The 14,988-nt window shown below is 46.8% G+C and overlaps 1 protein-coding gene across 1 annotated transcript in view; it reads left to right on the forward strand.

Annotated features, from left to right (window-relative positions):
- Positions 1–2,353: 2,353 nt before the first annotated feature.
- The window catches only part of LOC138278716 (CD5 antigen-like), a 254,240-nt gene continuing 241,605 nt past the window's right edge, over positions 2,354–14,988 (forward strand). Inside the window, exon 1 of the mRNA XM_069219294.1 lies at positions 2,354–2,497. The gene's annotated coding sequence lies outside the window, so the exon portion shown is untranslated. The remainder of the gene's footprint in view (positions 2,498–14,988) is intronic.

A 14,988-nucleotide genomic window follows, 5' to 3' on the forward strand; every position in this document is an offset into this window, starting at 1 on the left:
CCCCTGGGTACCCACTACAAGGCAGGCCAGCCTCCTACACCCATGCGCAGAGGATGTTGCCCACAAGACCTGGCCTTCAGCCAGACCCTGCGGCCATCACTCCCCAACCACCCAAACCCATGCTGTGCACAGCCCTTTCGCTGTGGCGGTAGGAGTTAGCTGCAGCTTCTCTGAGTGTGAGAATGGATGTGAGAGGGTGTATCTGTAGGTGAGAGTGGTGTCAGATTGTCTGTCTGGGTGTGAGAGTGTGTACATCATTGTTTTACTGGGTGTGTCAGTCTGTGCACGAGTCTCTGAGTGGCTGCAAGAGGGTGTCAGTTGGTCTGTGAGTTGGTGCGTGAGTGTCTGAGTGGGTCTGTGATTGGTTGCGTAAGTGTTTAAGTGGGTGTGTGGGAAATTGATTTAAAGAGGGACAGAAAGAGAGAAAGTGAGAGAGGAAGAGGGTTTTTCTAGGCTTTAATCTCATATACTTAGAATGAGATATTTTCGTTAGATTTAGCAGCAAAAAAGTATTTAATGTATTTTTTTATTTTATTTAGAAAAAAAAAAGGAAGATGAGTCCAGCTGGACTCGAACCCCCATGCGACCTTCACACTGAGCTATGAGGGTGTTATCTTTTTTTTTTAGCCCTTTGTGGGCTTTGTAGTGAAAAAAAAAATATTAAAAGTAGGGACTGCGGGTGGCGCCCTTAAGGGCCCCTAATTGTTTTTTTTTATTTAAAAAAAATAATTACATTTTTATTATAAAGCCCTTTACGGGCTATGTGGGACCGCGAGGGAGTACTCAAGGGCTCCCCCCGTGGTCCCTACTTTTTATTCTTTTTTCTTTTTTTATACAAAGCCCTTATGGGATACCTGCCTCTGCCGGGGAAGCCTTGAGGCTTCCCCCGCAATGTCAATACCTCAGCAAGCATGGAGCTGCTTTGACAGAAGTTATTGGAGGTTGAATCTAAGTGTAAGGAAGGGGGCAGGTTCTGATGTTCCACTTAGGCCCCTTGACGTCTGGAGGTAGAACTATGTATGTGTTGCAATAGAAATCCGACATGGTCCTACTACAATTACAGCTGGCTGAGCATGCCTGAAGTGGTCTGCATCGTTGTTTTGTGAAGTCTCAATAATAGGTAAGAAGGGCTATGCTAAATAGGAATCTCATTAAATGAATAGTTCTGAACACCAAATACGAGTCTCCTGAACACCAGTGAATAAACCTACAGGCTGCTTCAAGTGAAAAAAGACCAGTATGGGAACAGAGTTTGTTTGTTCTACATGTATTTGCGACTGTTTGCTTCTGTTAGTCTGTTCCTGCCTATTAGTGTGTGTTTCTATAAGCATGTAAATATTTATCTATGCTCTGTTGAGTATGTGTGGGTTTTTTTTTCTCTTACTCTGTTTGTGACTGTTTTTATAAGCATTAATGTTAATGTGTGCCAATGCATACCTATGTGTGAGCCCGAGTGTGAACCTGTGAGCCTGGGTCTGTGTGTGCTTGCTTCTGTAAATCTACGGTCAGTATTTCACTCTATATTTATGAGTGAGCACGAGTGTGAGCCTACCCGTCCAGGTCTGCTTGTGCTTGCTTCTGAGAATCTACTTGTGTCAGTATTTCACTCTAAGTGCGAGCACGAGTGTGAGCCTATGTGCCCAGGTCTGCGTGTGCTTGCTTCTGTGAATCCACTTGTGTCAGTATTTCACTCTATATTTATGTGTGAGCACGAGTGTGAGCCCATGTGCCCAGGTCTGTGTGTGCTTGCTTCTGTGAATCTACTGTCAGTATTTCACTCTATATTTATGTCTGAGCATGAGTGTGAGCCTGTGTGCCCAGGTCTGCTTGTGCTTGCTTCTGTGAATCTACGGTCAGTATTTCACTCTATATTTATGTGTGAGCCTGTGTGCCCAGGTCTGTGTGTGCTTGCTCCTGTGAATCTACTGTCAGTATTTCACTCTATATTTATGTGTGAGCACAAGTGTGAGCCCGTGTGCCCAGGTCTGTGTGTGCTTGCTCCTGTGAATCTACTGTCAGTATTTCACTCTATATTTATGTGTGAGCACGAGTGTGAGCCTGTGTGCCCAGGTCTGTGTGTGCTTGCTTCTGTGAATCTACTTGTGTCAGTATTTCACTCTATATTTATGTGTGAGTGTTGCGTCTGGTTGCTGCATCTGCCTGTATTTCTGCTTGGGTTTGCTTCTGTTTATATTTAGTTTTATGTACAGTCAGAAAGCAGGTAATTTGCATTTTCTCAGGTAGAAGAGATGGTAAAAGGTGGGTGGAGAGCTGGAGAGTAGGAGGAGTCTACTGCAAACCAGACTATACATAATCAGTTGCCTTGCTTTTCTCTCTTCAGAGCTACAAGTCAATGATTAGAAGTGTTTTGTTCATCACCATTCTGACTGAATAAATATTCTACTTGTAAGCTACAGAGAAAAAACTTTAAAAACGGGATCTACGCCAGCAGACAAGAAACACAGCTCTTTCCTGGATGTGCGTGTGAATCCAGACGGTAAGTAAACTTTATTTCACTACCTGAGGAGACAGCTGAGTTAAAGATTGTTAACTCCAGGCAGTTTGTGTATTTCATCCTCTGTAGTGGGGAATCTGTGACAGTGATTAGACGAGAAATTCAAAATAGTGAGTTTCTTGTTTTGGGCAGGACAGTCACTGCTGGTTATTGATTTACTCAAGAAATAGAGGTGAGGTCAAAAGTCCTAGTCCTCCTCAATCAAAAACTCCCCCAGATTGTCCACCCTGCGGACCATGTTCTGAATTAGACCTAGAAATGATGAGTTTATTTCACATGATTTTTGTAACATTTGTTTTTCTCGTGGGACTACATAGGCGGAAGATTACATGAAGGACATCAGCTGTATTTCTGTCATCCTAAGGCACCAAAGTTGTGATATGCATACAAACACAGAATCTAAGTTATTTATTTTTTTGTTGTGAATGTTATAGTTAGGTCAGAGGTTACATCCAAAAGGAATTTTTGTTTGTTTTCTTAATAACGTTGGTACTGTTTTTCGTGTTCCCAAAAAGTGCATCCACTTTGAGATTTTCATAGCACGTTTCATGTTGCAGCTGCTATTAGTCAACTCGGTGGACAAGCAGAAAGCTGGAGAAAAATGAAAAAGTCATAATAAAAATACTAGAGTGGTCGATGGTCTAACAAAGCAAACTATTTCTTTCATAGCAGGGTGATAGCCAGAGGGCACACTGGTTTTCTAAAGAAATGGGAAAAGGTATGGGATACTTTTTTTAATGTGACAGATTACTCAGGGAGAGTGGCTCCCCCTTTCTTAACACCCAAAGTCCCCGAAGAAGGGCCCTGCAGTACCTTATTTTTGCTCCCAGAGCCAAAAGCAAAAAGCAAAAGGGACGGGGTTAACCTACCTCGATCCCCAGGCCTTGTATGGTCCCCTAAGGGACTGTGTCAGCAAAAAGGTAATGATGAAAAATATACTTGTATTCAGTGCTTAATTTGTAAATAAAAACGTGCCGGTGCCCAAAGCCCTCCTCTTAAACACGCGGCTGCTGCCATTAAATGTGTGATCACGGAATACTGAGGCGGCATAATCCTGAAGCCGTCTCGGGCCTCTTCAATCCATTTAAAGCCACCCGCTGCCCCTTCAGCTCACTTTACAGGTTTCTGCTGTCTCTCTTTGTGATGCTTTTTAGGTCGAGCATTTGAGACCTCTTCTATATACTTTAGTATATACTTCTATACTTCTTTGTGGGGGCTCTGCTTTTTCACTGGTTTGTTTCAGTGTCCTTAAAAAATCCTTGCTTGGTAGTGGTCAATCCTTGCTCTGTGTCCCACCTTTTCCACAGTTGTACCCTCCCCTGGAGCATGGCCCTAGTACTTGTACCCTTCCACTTGTGTCTATGTAGCATGTGCTTAGGGATTACTTTTTTCTTAGGCTCATAGCATTTGACCAGAGCGCTGGATGTTTCAGTGGCTCCAGGCTGTTTCTGTTTACAGGGCTCTAGTCTATTACTTACTTTCATCTGCAGTCATGTGTGACTTTGTTTACTCCATTCCTTACTCTCCCTTGCGCATTTTCTGTTCTTGCATTGCAAATGCTTGTTCCTTTTGTCTGTCTCTGCGAGTTCATGGTGTCGCTTTGAACCGGGCGCTTATTGTCAACTGTTTTACTTTTTATTTTCAGTTGGTGGCAAGAAAACGCTAATAGCTGAAACTCGAGCGAACATGAGACCTGTTGCAGTTGTGGGTTGATTTGTGCTTGCTGTGTTTGTGTTCTCTGAGGGGTTACTCGTCTGACAGCTCCCTTCAGAGATCAACCGGTGCCATAAGGCTCATTAACCCAAACACCACAGTTTTCCTCTCTTACTTTGCCTCCGAGGAGTCCCTGCGTAAAGCAGCGTGTACATTAGATACACGAGACCCGACTCTCTCCTCTACAGCTATAGTTCATTATGTTTTTCTCGTTCCAGAACAAAATTGATCAATACAGCACGAGCTCAAGCAAACAAATTCAAACCACATTTTAGGCTTCTTTTGTTATAACGTTCACAGGGCTAAATATAGAAAAGTATTTTTGGCCCTGCTATAAAAAGCACAAGCTGCAACAATTAGAGCCATACCAATCTGTGTTTAAAAATACCAGTGCTGTGCAAGGTTAACGTGCCTGATTTAGTTAACATCAAGAACAAGCTTTTTCAATGCAACGGGTCTCGCGTTTGCTCGAGTTAGAGCTATTAGCTTTGTAACCTCCTAACTGGACTTTTCTTCCACATAAATGAAAAAAAAACGCAGAGTGATCGCGCTGGGGTTTACATAGCGCGATGACGCTGCGTTTTTTATTTTTATTTGTGTGGAAGAAAAGTCCGGTTAGGAGTTTACAAAGCTAGTAGCTCTAACTGGAGCAAATGCGAGACCCGTTGCATTGAAATGCTCGTGTTTAGGTTCCTGTCAGCAGACTGCAGGGAAGCCATCTTTCACCACTGCCTTACCTTCTATCACACCCCTGAAAAAACACAAACAGCAAAATCCAGAACCAGTAAAAGCAATTTATCTTATACTCTTTATCATCAGCAGCTGACGCATGACAAGAATACGTTGTGAATTGATATTTCATGCGACATTTCCAAGCCTCAGTGGCAAATCTTTCCTCAGAAAGCAATTCCTTTTCTTATCTGGGCAGAAATTTTAGCAAGTCTAACCTTTCAGCATTTATGGGGAGGAACATTCAGAATGAGCATGTTAATCTAGGAGATCTGTGCGGAATGTAACTTTGAAATGGTCTTTGTTTCTGTGGGCTCCGGTGAATGTACTTAGACCACTAGGGACTCCTTTGATGGGGACACCCATGGCACCTGCTCTCATTCAAGCCGAACAGCAACACCGGCCTGGATCAAAGCAGGTGCCGTGGGTGTCCCTGTAAATGCACCAGGCAGACGAAATCTTCACTGTACGATCGCCCCAAAGGACTAATTAGTGTACCTCTTCAGGGGAGGTTTTTCTTATATATGTTTATTTTTCCTTGTTCTTAAACATCCCTTTCCAATGCAAGTGAAAATTAAATTTCCAGTTTGCACTAATTAATAGATTTAAAGCCATCAGTGTGGAATTGAATGTCCATCCCCATCATTGCATGAGATTCATTCCAGCATCATATTTTAATGTGAGGTGATAATACGCAAGGGTAGCGGGATTTACACGTATTAGATTACCTTTAGTAATCCCAGGAGTGGGAGGAGAGTTTTTCAGCACAGGAATACATGAAACTTTACACAGGTACCCAAAGTAATGTGTTTGGTATTCACAAACACTACCCTTTTCCACCCAGATGGAGATTTACTCCAAGTTCCAGGCTGAATTAAATCCCCTTTCAGGGTGCAATGGGCAGAAAATACCCCAAAATCTCTGCACGTATAAGGGTAGAAGTTTCTCCACAAGGAAAAATTGTTTTCCCCATTGGAAAAAAAGTTAGAAAACGCATGGGATCTGCACGAAGATTTTTGTAAATGCAAATGTACTTGTTGTAGGAGGCTGGACTGGCTTGTAGTGAGTACCAAGGGGTACTTGCACCTTGCACCAGGCCCAGTTATCCCTTATTAGTGTATATGGTGTCTAGCAGCTTAGGCTGATAGATAATTGTAGCTTAGCAGAGCAGCTTAGGCTGAACTAGGAGACGTGTGAAGCTACCTCAGTACCACTTAGTGTCATATGCACAATATCATAAGAAAACACAATACACAGTTATACTAAAAATAAAGGTACTTTATTTTTATGACAATATGCCAAAGTATCTTAGAGTGTAACCTCAGTGAGAGGATAGGAAATATACACAAGATATATATACACAATAGCAAAAATATGCAGTATAGTCTTAGAAAACAGTGCAAACAATGTATAGTTACAATAGGATGCAATGGGGAAACATAGGGATAGGGGCAACACAAACCATATACTCCAAAAGTGGAATGCGAACCACGAATGGACCCCAAACCTATGTGACCTTGTAGAGGGTCGCTGGGACTATTAGAAAATAGTGAGAGTTAGAAAAATAACCCTCCCCAAGACCCTGAAAAGTGAGTGCAAAGTGCACTAAAGTTCCCCTAAAGACAAAATAGTCGTGTTAGAGGAATAATGCAGGAAAGACACAAACCAGCAATGCAACAACTGTGGATTTCCAATCTAGGGTACCTGTGGAACAAGGGGACCAAGTCCAAAAGTCACAAGCAAGTCAGAGATGGGCAGATGCCCAGGAAATGCCAGCTGCGGGTGCAAAGAGGCTTCGACTGGACAGAAGAAGCTGAGGTTTCTGCAGGAACGAAAAGGGCTAGAGACTTCCCCTTTGGTGGACGGATCCCTCTTGCTTCGGAGAGTCGTGCAGAAGTGTTGTCCCGCCGGAAGGACGCCAACAAGCCTTGCTACACGCAAATCATGTGTTTGGCGTTTTTGGACGCTGCTGGGGCCCAGGAGGGACCAGGAGGTGGCAAATTGGACGTGCAGAGAGAGGGGACGTCGAGCAAGACAAAGAGCTCTCACTGAAGCAGGTAGCACCCGGAGAAGTGCCAGAAACAGGCACTACAAGGATGCGTGAAACGGTGCTCGCCGAAGTTGCACAAAGGAGTCCCACGTCGCCGGAGACCAACTTAGAAAGTCGTGCAATGCAGGTTAGAGTGCCGTGGACCCAGGCTTGGCTGTGCACGAAGGATTTCCGCCGGAAGTGCACAGGGGCCGGAGTAGCTGCAAAGTCGCGGTTCCCAGCAATGCAGCCCAGCGAGGTGAGGCAAGGACTTACCTCCACCAAACTTGGGCTGAAGAGTCACTGGACTGTGGGGGTCACTTGGACAGAGTCGCTGGATTCAAGGAACCTCGCTCGTCGTGCTGAGAGGAGACCCAAGGGACCGGTAATGCAGCTTTTTGGTGCCTGCGGTTGCAGGGGGAAGATTCCGTCGACCCACGGGAGATTTCTTCGGAGCTTCTGGTGCAGAGAGGAGGCAGGCTACCCCCACAGCATGCACAAGCAGGAAAACAGTCGAGAAGGCGGCAGGATCAGCGTTACAGAGTTGCAGTGGTCGTCTTTGCTACTATGTTGCAGGTTTGCAGGCTTCCAGCGCGGTCAGCGGTCGTTTCCTTATCAGAAGGTGAAGAGGGAGATGCAGAGGAACTCGGATGAGCTCTTGCATTCGTTATCTGAAGTTTCCCCAGAGACAGAGACCCTAAATAGCCAGAAAAGAGGGTTTGGCTACCTAGGAGAGAGGAAAGGCTACTAACACCTGAAGGAGCCTATCAGCAGGAGTTTCTGACGTCACCTGGTGGCACTGGCCACTCAGAGCAGTCCAGTGTGCCAGCAGCACCTCTGTTTCCAAGATGGCAGAGGTCTGGAGCACACTGGAGGAGCTCTGGACACCTCCCAGGGGAGGTGCAGGTCAGGGGAGTGGTCACTCCCCTTTCCTTTGTCCAGTTTCGCGCCAGAGCAGGGGCTAAGGGGTCCCTGAACCGGTGTAGACTGGCTTATGCAGAATTGGGCACATCTGTGCCCAACAAAGCATTTCCAGAGGCTGGGGGAGGCTACTCCTCCCCTGCCTTCACACCATTTTCCAAAGGGAGAGGGTGTCACACCCTCTCTCAGAGGAAGTTCTTTGTTCTGCCATCCTGGGCCAGGCCTGGCTGGACCCCAGGAGGGCAGCTGCCTGTCTGAGGGGTTGGCAGCAGCAGCAGCTGCAGTGAAACCCCAGGAAGGGCAGTCTGGCAGTACCAGGGTCTGTGCTACAGACCACTGGGATCATGGAATTGTACCAACAATGCCAGGATGGCATAGAGGGGGCAATTCCATGATCATAGACATGTTACATGGCCATATTCGGAGTTACCATGGTGAAGCTACATATAGGTAGTGACCTATATGTAGTGCACGCGTGTAATGGTGTCCCCGCACTCACAAAGTTCAGTGAATTGGCTCTGAACAATGTGGGGGCACCTTGGCTAGTGCCAGGGTGCCCTCACACTAAGTAACTTTGCACCTAACCTTTACCAGGTAAAGGTTAGACATATAGGTGACTTATAAGTTACTTAAGTGCAGTGTAAAATGGCTGTGAAATAACGTGGACGTTATTTCACTCAGGCTGCAGTGGCAGGCCTGTGTAAGAATTGTCAGAGCTCCCTATGGGTGGCAAAAGAAATGCTGCAGCCCATAGGGATCTCCTGGAACCCCAATACCCTGGGTACCTCAGTACCATATACTAGGGAATTATAAGGGTGTTCCAGTAAGCCAATGTAAATTGGTAAAAATGGTCACTAGCCTGTCAGTGACAATTTGGAAGTAATGAGAGAGCATAACCACTGAGGTTCTGGTTAGCAGAGCCTCAGTGAGACAGTTAGGCACCACACAGGGAACACATACATGCACACCTATGAGCACTGGGGTCCTGTGTGACAGGGTCCCAGTGACACATACATATAGGCCACAAACCTATGAGCACTGGGGTCCTGACCAGCAGGATCCCAGTGACACATAACAACCATACTGAAAACATGGTGTTTTCACTATGAGCACTGAGGCCTGGCTATCAGGTTCCCAGTGAGACAGTGAAAACAGTGACAAACACCCTGACATACACTCACTAACAGGCCAAAAGTGGGGGTAACAAGGCTAGAAAGAGGCTACCTTCTCACACTTGTTGAGCGAGTGTACATTTGGAAACTGGGACAAAAGGGTTACTGGAAGCCTTTGTGGATTCCAAACTTTAAAGGCAAGAGGTAACCTGCAGTTGTAAATCTCTGACACCTGGGCCCTGGATGTTGACCAATCCAAAATGTAGCCAGCATTGTGCACTGTACAACAGCCATGCTGTGGCTCTATTCCAGATGTTTGCAACATGCACATCATTAAACTGGCCTGCAGTCACTGAAGGTGATGAAAAACCTAACCCCTGGTATAAAAATGGTTAAAAGTCTCAAAGAGAGAGCAACTCTTACATCTACATTCTGGGAATATTGAAACCATTCAGTTGGAGCTGTTCCATGACTTATTACTAAACCCAGTATTTTGTTATGCGAGTATAATACCATTTAATCCTTATTATGGGTTTTTGGCTATTTTGCATGAGTTTTTTTTTCACCTAAACAAACTACCTTATCCCTCTGTATCTTCTGTGCAAGTATCACCCCTATCTATTCACCATGCCACATAATTCCACTACACAAATACATTCCACTATACACAGTTACACCCAACACAATTCCACAACTAACAACCCACATAATTCCACTCCACTCTACATACACCCATTACACTCCAGACCAAAACACATAGGTAAAAGACAATGGGGGTCATAACAACATTGGCAGTAAAAGCCGCTTACCGCCGTGCAGAAGACCGCCAACACACCGACGCGGAATTCCACCACAGCTATTACGACCCACATCCCGAAATCCGACAAAATTCAGACACCCACACAAGTCCGCCACACCAAAGGTCAGTGATAAACTGGCGAAAACAAAACCTCCACGTCACACCAACAGAAATACGCCCATGCTATCACAACCCACGAATCCACGCGGCTGTCTTTCAACAGGGGTATTCCATTGGCGGTGCACACCGCCGCGCTCAAAATACACACACTCTTACAAAACACAGCCACATTGGACAATTCGAAATACACACACCTGATACACATACACATACACATACCACTCCCACACACCCAACACAATATAAAACACACACCCACATCACCCACAAACCCCTACGACCAGAAATTCAGAAAAAAGGCCAGAGAGAGACACCACCATCCACAAACTAGCAGCCACAGGCACTCAACACCATCACCCACACTACTTCCACGCACAAAACACCACACACCACTACATATAACCACACTTATCACCACATACACCACCCCACACATCACCTACACCACCCCATGGCACAGCAAAGACACCCCAGGTTCTCGGAGAAGGAGCTCAGGGTCATGGTGGAGGAAATCGTCCGGGTAGAGCAACAGCTATTTGGATCACAGGTGCAGCACACCTCCATAGCTAGGAAGATGGAGCTATGGCGAAGAATAGTCGACAGGGTCAACGCAGTGGGACAGCGCCCAAGAAATCGGGACGACATCAGGAAGAGGTGGAACGACCTACGGGGGAAGGTGCGTTCCGTGGTCTCAAGGCACAACATAGCGGTACAGCGGACTGGCAGCGGACCCCCACCTCCTCCCCCACAACTAACAACATGGGAGGAGCAGGTCTTGACTATTCTGCATCCTGAGGGCCTCGCAGGAGTCGGTGGAGGAATGGACTCTGGTAAGTCAAATCTTAACTATCATATCCGCCACCCTACCTGCATGCTATCACAGACCCCCACCATCGCCCCCTCCCCTTTCACTCCAACTCCTCACAAGTGTACTAATAACACAAACCACCCATCCCAACACCAAGCCCTGCATGACACAACAAAGCATGGACACCCATCACTAAAGCATGTCCACTGCACATACCCATAACACCCCCCTCAACCATCATCATACAAGCCCCCACACAGGAATGCTAGCACTGGTGTACACGGTCACCCACCCATTGCACACCATGACACACAGAGATGCAATAATCATACTTTTACACCCCTGCAGGACCGCTACCCAACGTCACCAGACAGGAGGTGTAGGAGGCTGGACTGGCTTGTAGTGAGTACTAAGGGGTACTTGCACCTTGCACCAGGCCCAGTTATCCCTTATTAGTGTATAGGGTGTCTAGCAGCTTAGGCTGATAGATAATGGTAGCTTAGCAGAGCAGCTTAGGCTGAACTAGGAGACGTGTGAAGCTACTACAGTACCACTTAGTGTCATATGCACAATATCATAAGAAAACACAATACACAGTTATAATAAAAATAAAGGTACTTTATTTTTATGACAATATGCCAAAGTATCTTAGAGTGTACCCTCAGTGAGAGGATAGGAAATATACACAAGATATATATACACAATAGCAAAAATATGCAGTATAGTCTTAGAAAACAGTGCAAACAATGTATAGTTACAATAGGATGCAATGGGGAAACATAGGGATAGGGGCAACACAAACCATATACTCCAAAAGTGGAATGCGAACCACGAATGGACCCCAAACCTATGTGACCTTGTAGAGGGTCGCTGGGACTATTAGAAAATAGTGAGAGTTAGAAAAATAACCCTCCCCAAGACCCTGAAAAGTGAGTGCAAAGTGCACTAAAGTTCCCCTAAGGACAAAGTAGTCGTGTTAGAGGAATAATGCAGGAAAGACACAAACCAGCAATGCAACAACTGTGGATTTCCAATCTAGGGTACCTGTGGAACAAGGGGACCAAGTCCAAAAGTCACAAGCAAGTCGGAGATGGGCAGATGCCCAGGAAATGCCAGCTGCGGGTGCAAAGAAGCTTCGACTGGACAGAAGAAGCTGAGGTTTCTGCAGGAACGAAAGGGCCTAGAGACTTCCCCTTTGGAGGACGGATCCCGCTCGCCGTGGACAGTCGTGTAGAAGTGTTTTCCCGCCGAAAGAACGCCAACAAGCCTTGCTAGCTGCAAATCGTGCATTTGGCGTTTTTGGACGCTGCTGGGGCCCAGGAGGGACCAGGAGGTCGCAAATTGGACCTGAAGAGAGAAGGGACGTCGAGCAAGACAAAGAGTCCTCACTGAAGCAGGTAGCACCCAGAGATAGGCCAGAAATAGGCACTACGAGGATGCGTGAAACGGTGCTCGCCGAAGTTGCACAAAGGAGTCCCACGTCGCCGGAGACCAACTTAGAAAGTCGTACAATGCAGGTTAGAGTGCCGTAGACGCAGGCTTGGCTGTGCACAAAGGATTTCCGCCGGAAGTGCACAGGGGCCGGAGTAGCTGCAAAGTCGCGGTTCCCAACAATGCATCCCAGCGAGGTGAGGCAAGGACTTACCTCCACCAAACTTGGACTGAAGAGTCACTGGACTGTGGGGGTCACTTGGACAGAGTCGCTGGATTCGAGGGACCTCGCTCGTCGTGCTGAGAGGAGACCCAAGGGACCGGTAATGCAGCTTTTTGGTGCCTGCGGTTGCAGGGGGAAGATTCCGTCGACCCACGGGAGATTTCTTCGGAGCTTCTGGTGCAGAGAGGAGGCAGACTACCCCCACAGCATGCACAAGCAGGAAAACAGTCGAGAAGGCGGCAGGATCAGCGTTACAGAGTTGCAGTAGTCGTCTTTGCTACTATGTTGCAGGTTTGCAGGCTTCCAGCGCGGTCAGCAGTCGATTCCTTATCAGAAGGTGAAGAGAGAGATGCAGAGGAACTCGGCTGAGCTCATGCATTCGTTATCTAAAGTTTCCCCAGAGACAGATACCCTAAATAGCCAGAAAAGAGGGTTTGGCTACCTAGGAGAGAGGATAGGCTACTAACACCTGAAGGAGCCTATCAGCAGGAGTCTCTGACGTCACCTGGTGGCACTGGCCACTCAGAGCAGTCCAGTGTGCCAGCAGCACCTCTGTTTCCAAGATGGCAGAGGTCTGGAGCACACTGGAGGAGCTCTGGACACCTCCCAGGGGAGGTGCAGGTCAGGGGAGTGGTCACTCCCCTTTCCTTTGTCCAGTTTCGCACCAGAGAAGGGGCTAAGGGGTCCCTGAACCGGTGTAGACTGGCTTATGCAGAATTGGGCACATCTGTGCCCAAGAAAGCATTTCCAGAGGCTGGGGGAGGCTACTCCTCCCCTGCCTTCACACCATTTTCCAAAGGGAGAGGGTGTCACACCCTCTCTCAGAGGAAGTTCTTTGTTCTGCCATCCTGGGCCAGGCCTGGCTGGACCCCAGGAGGGCAGATGCCTGTCTGAGGGGTTGGCAGCAGCAGCAGCTGCAGTGAAACCCCAGGAAGGGCAGTTTGGCAGTACCAGGGTCTGTGCTACAGACCACTGGGATCATGGGATTGTGCCAACTATGCCAGGATGGCATAGAGGGGGCAATTCCATGATCATAGACATGTTACATGGCCATATTCGGAGTTACCATTGTGAAGTTACATATAGGTAGTGACCTATATGTAGTGCACGCGTGTAATGGTGTCCCCGCACTCACAAAGTTCAGGGAATTGGCTCTGAACAATGTGGGGGCATCTTGGCTAGTGCCAGGGTGCCCTCACACTAAGTAACTTTGCACCTAACCTTTACCAGGTAAAGGTTAGACATATAGGTGACTTATAAGTTACTTAAGTGCAGTGTAAAATGGCTGTGAAATAACGTGGACGTTATTTCACTCAGGCTGCAGTGGCAGGCCTGTGTAAGAATTGTCAGAGCTCCCTATGGGTGGCAAAAGAAATGCTGCAGCCCATAGGGATCTCCTGGAACCCCAATACCCTGGGTACCTCAGTACCATATACTAGGGAATTATAAGGGTGTTCCAGTAAGCCAATGTAAATTGGTAAAAATGGTCACTAGCCTGTCAGTGACAATTTGGAAAGAAATGAGAGAGCATAACCACTGAGGTTCTGGTTAGCAGAGCCTCAGTGAGACAGATAGTCTCTACACAGGTAACACATTCAGGCACACTTATGAGCACTGGGACCCTGGGTTACCAGGGTCCCAGTGACACATACAACTAAAACAACATATATACAGTGAAAAATGGGGGTAACATGCCAGGCAAGATGGTACTTTCCTACACAACCCCCCCCAAACGAAGGACAATAAGACTAGCCATGACCTGATGAGTCTTCATCATCTAAGTGGAAATATCTGGCGAGTCCATCTGCATTGGAGTGGCTACTCCCAGGTCTATGTTCCACTGTATAGTCCATTCCCTGTAGGGATATGGACCACCTCAACAATTTAGGATTTTCACCTTTCATTTGTTTTAGCCAAAGTAGAGGTTTGTGGTCTTTCTGAACAATGAAGTGAGTGCCAAACAGGTATGGTCTCAACTTCTTCAGAGCCCAGACCACAGCAAAGGCCTCCCTCTCAATGGCAGACCAACGCTTTTCTCTAGGGGTCAACCTTCTACTAATAAAAGCAACAGGTTGATCCTGGCCCTCAGAATTAAGTTGTGATAGGACTGTCCCTACTCCTAATTCAGATGCATCAGTTTGGACATAGAATTTTTTAGAGTAACAAGGGCTTTTCAGGACAGGTGCAGTACATGGCCTGCTTCAGCTCCTCAAAAGCTTTCTGACAGTTTGCTGTCCATAATACCTTTTTAGGCATTTTCTTGGATGTGAGGTCATTAAGAGGGGCTGCAATGGAGCCATAGTTCTTAATGAACCTCCTGTAATACCCAGTGAGGCCTAGGAAGGCTCTCACCTGAGTCTGAGTGGTAGGGGGAACCCAATCAATAATTGTTTGGATTTTCCCCTGAAGTGGTGCAATCTGTTCCCCACCAACAAGGTGTCCCAGATAAACCACCTTACCCTGCCCTATCTGGCACTTTGAAGCCTTGATAGTGAGGCCTGCCTTTTGCAGAGCCTCCAAAACTTTCCATAGGTGGACCAGGTGATCATCCCAGCTGGAGCTAAAGACAGCTATATCGTCCAAATATG

This window comes from Pleurodeles waltl, unplaced genomic scaffold (genome assembly GCF_031143425.1).
Source record: "Pleurodeles waltl isolate 20211129_DDA unplaced genomic scaffold, aPleWal1.hap1.20221129 scaffold_54, whole genome shotgun sequence".
In the NCBI taxonomy this organism is placed as follows: Eukaryota; Metazoa; Chordata; class Amphibia; order Caudata; family Salamandridae; genus Pleurodeles; species Pleurodeles waltl.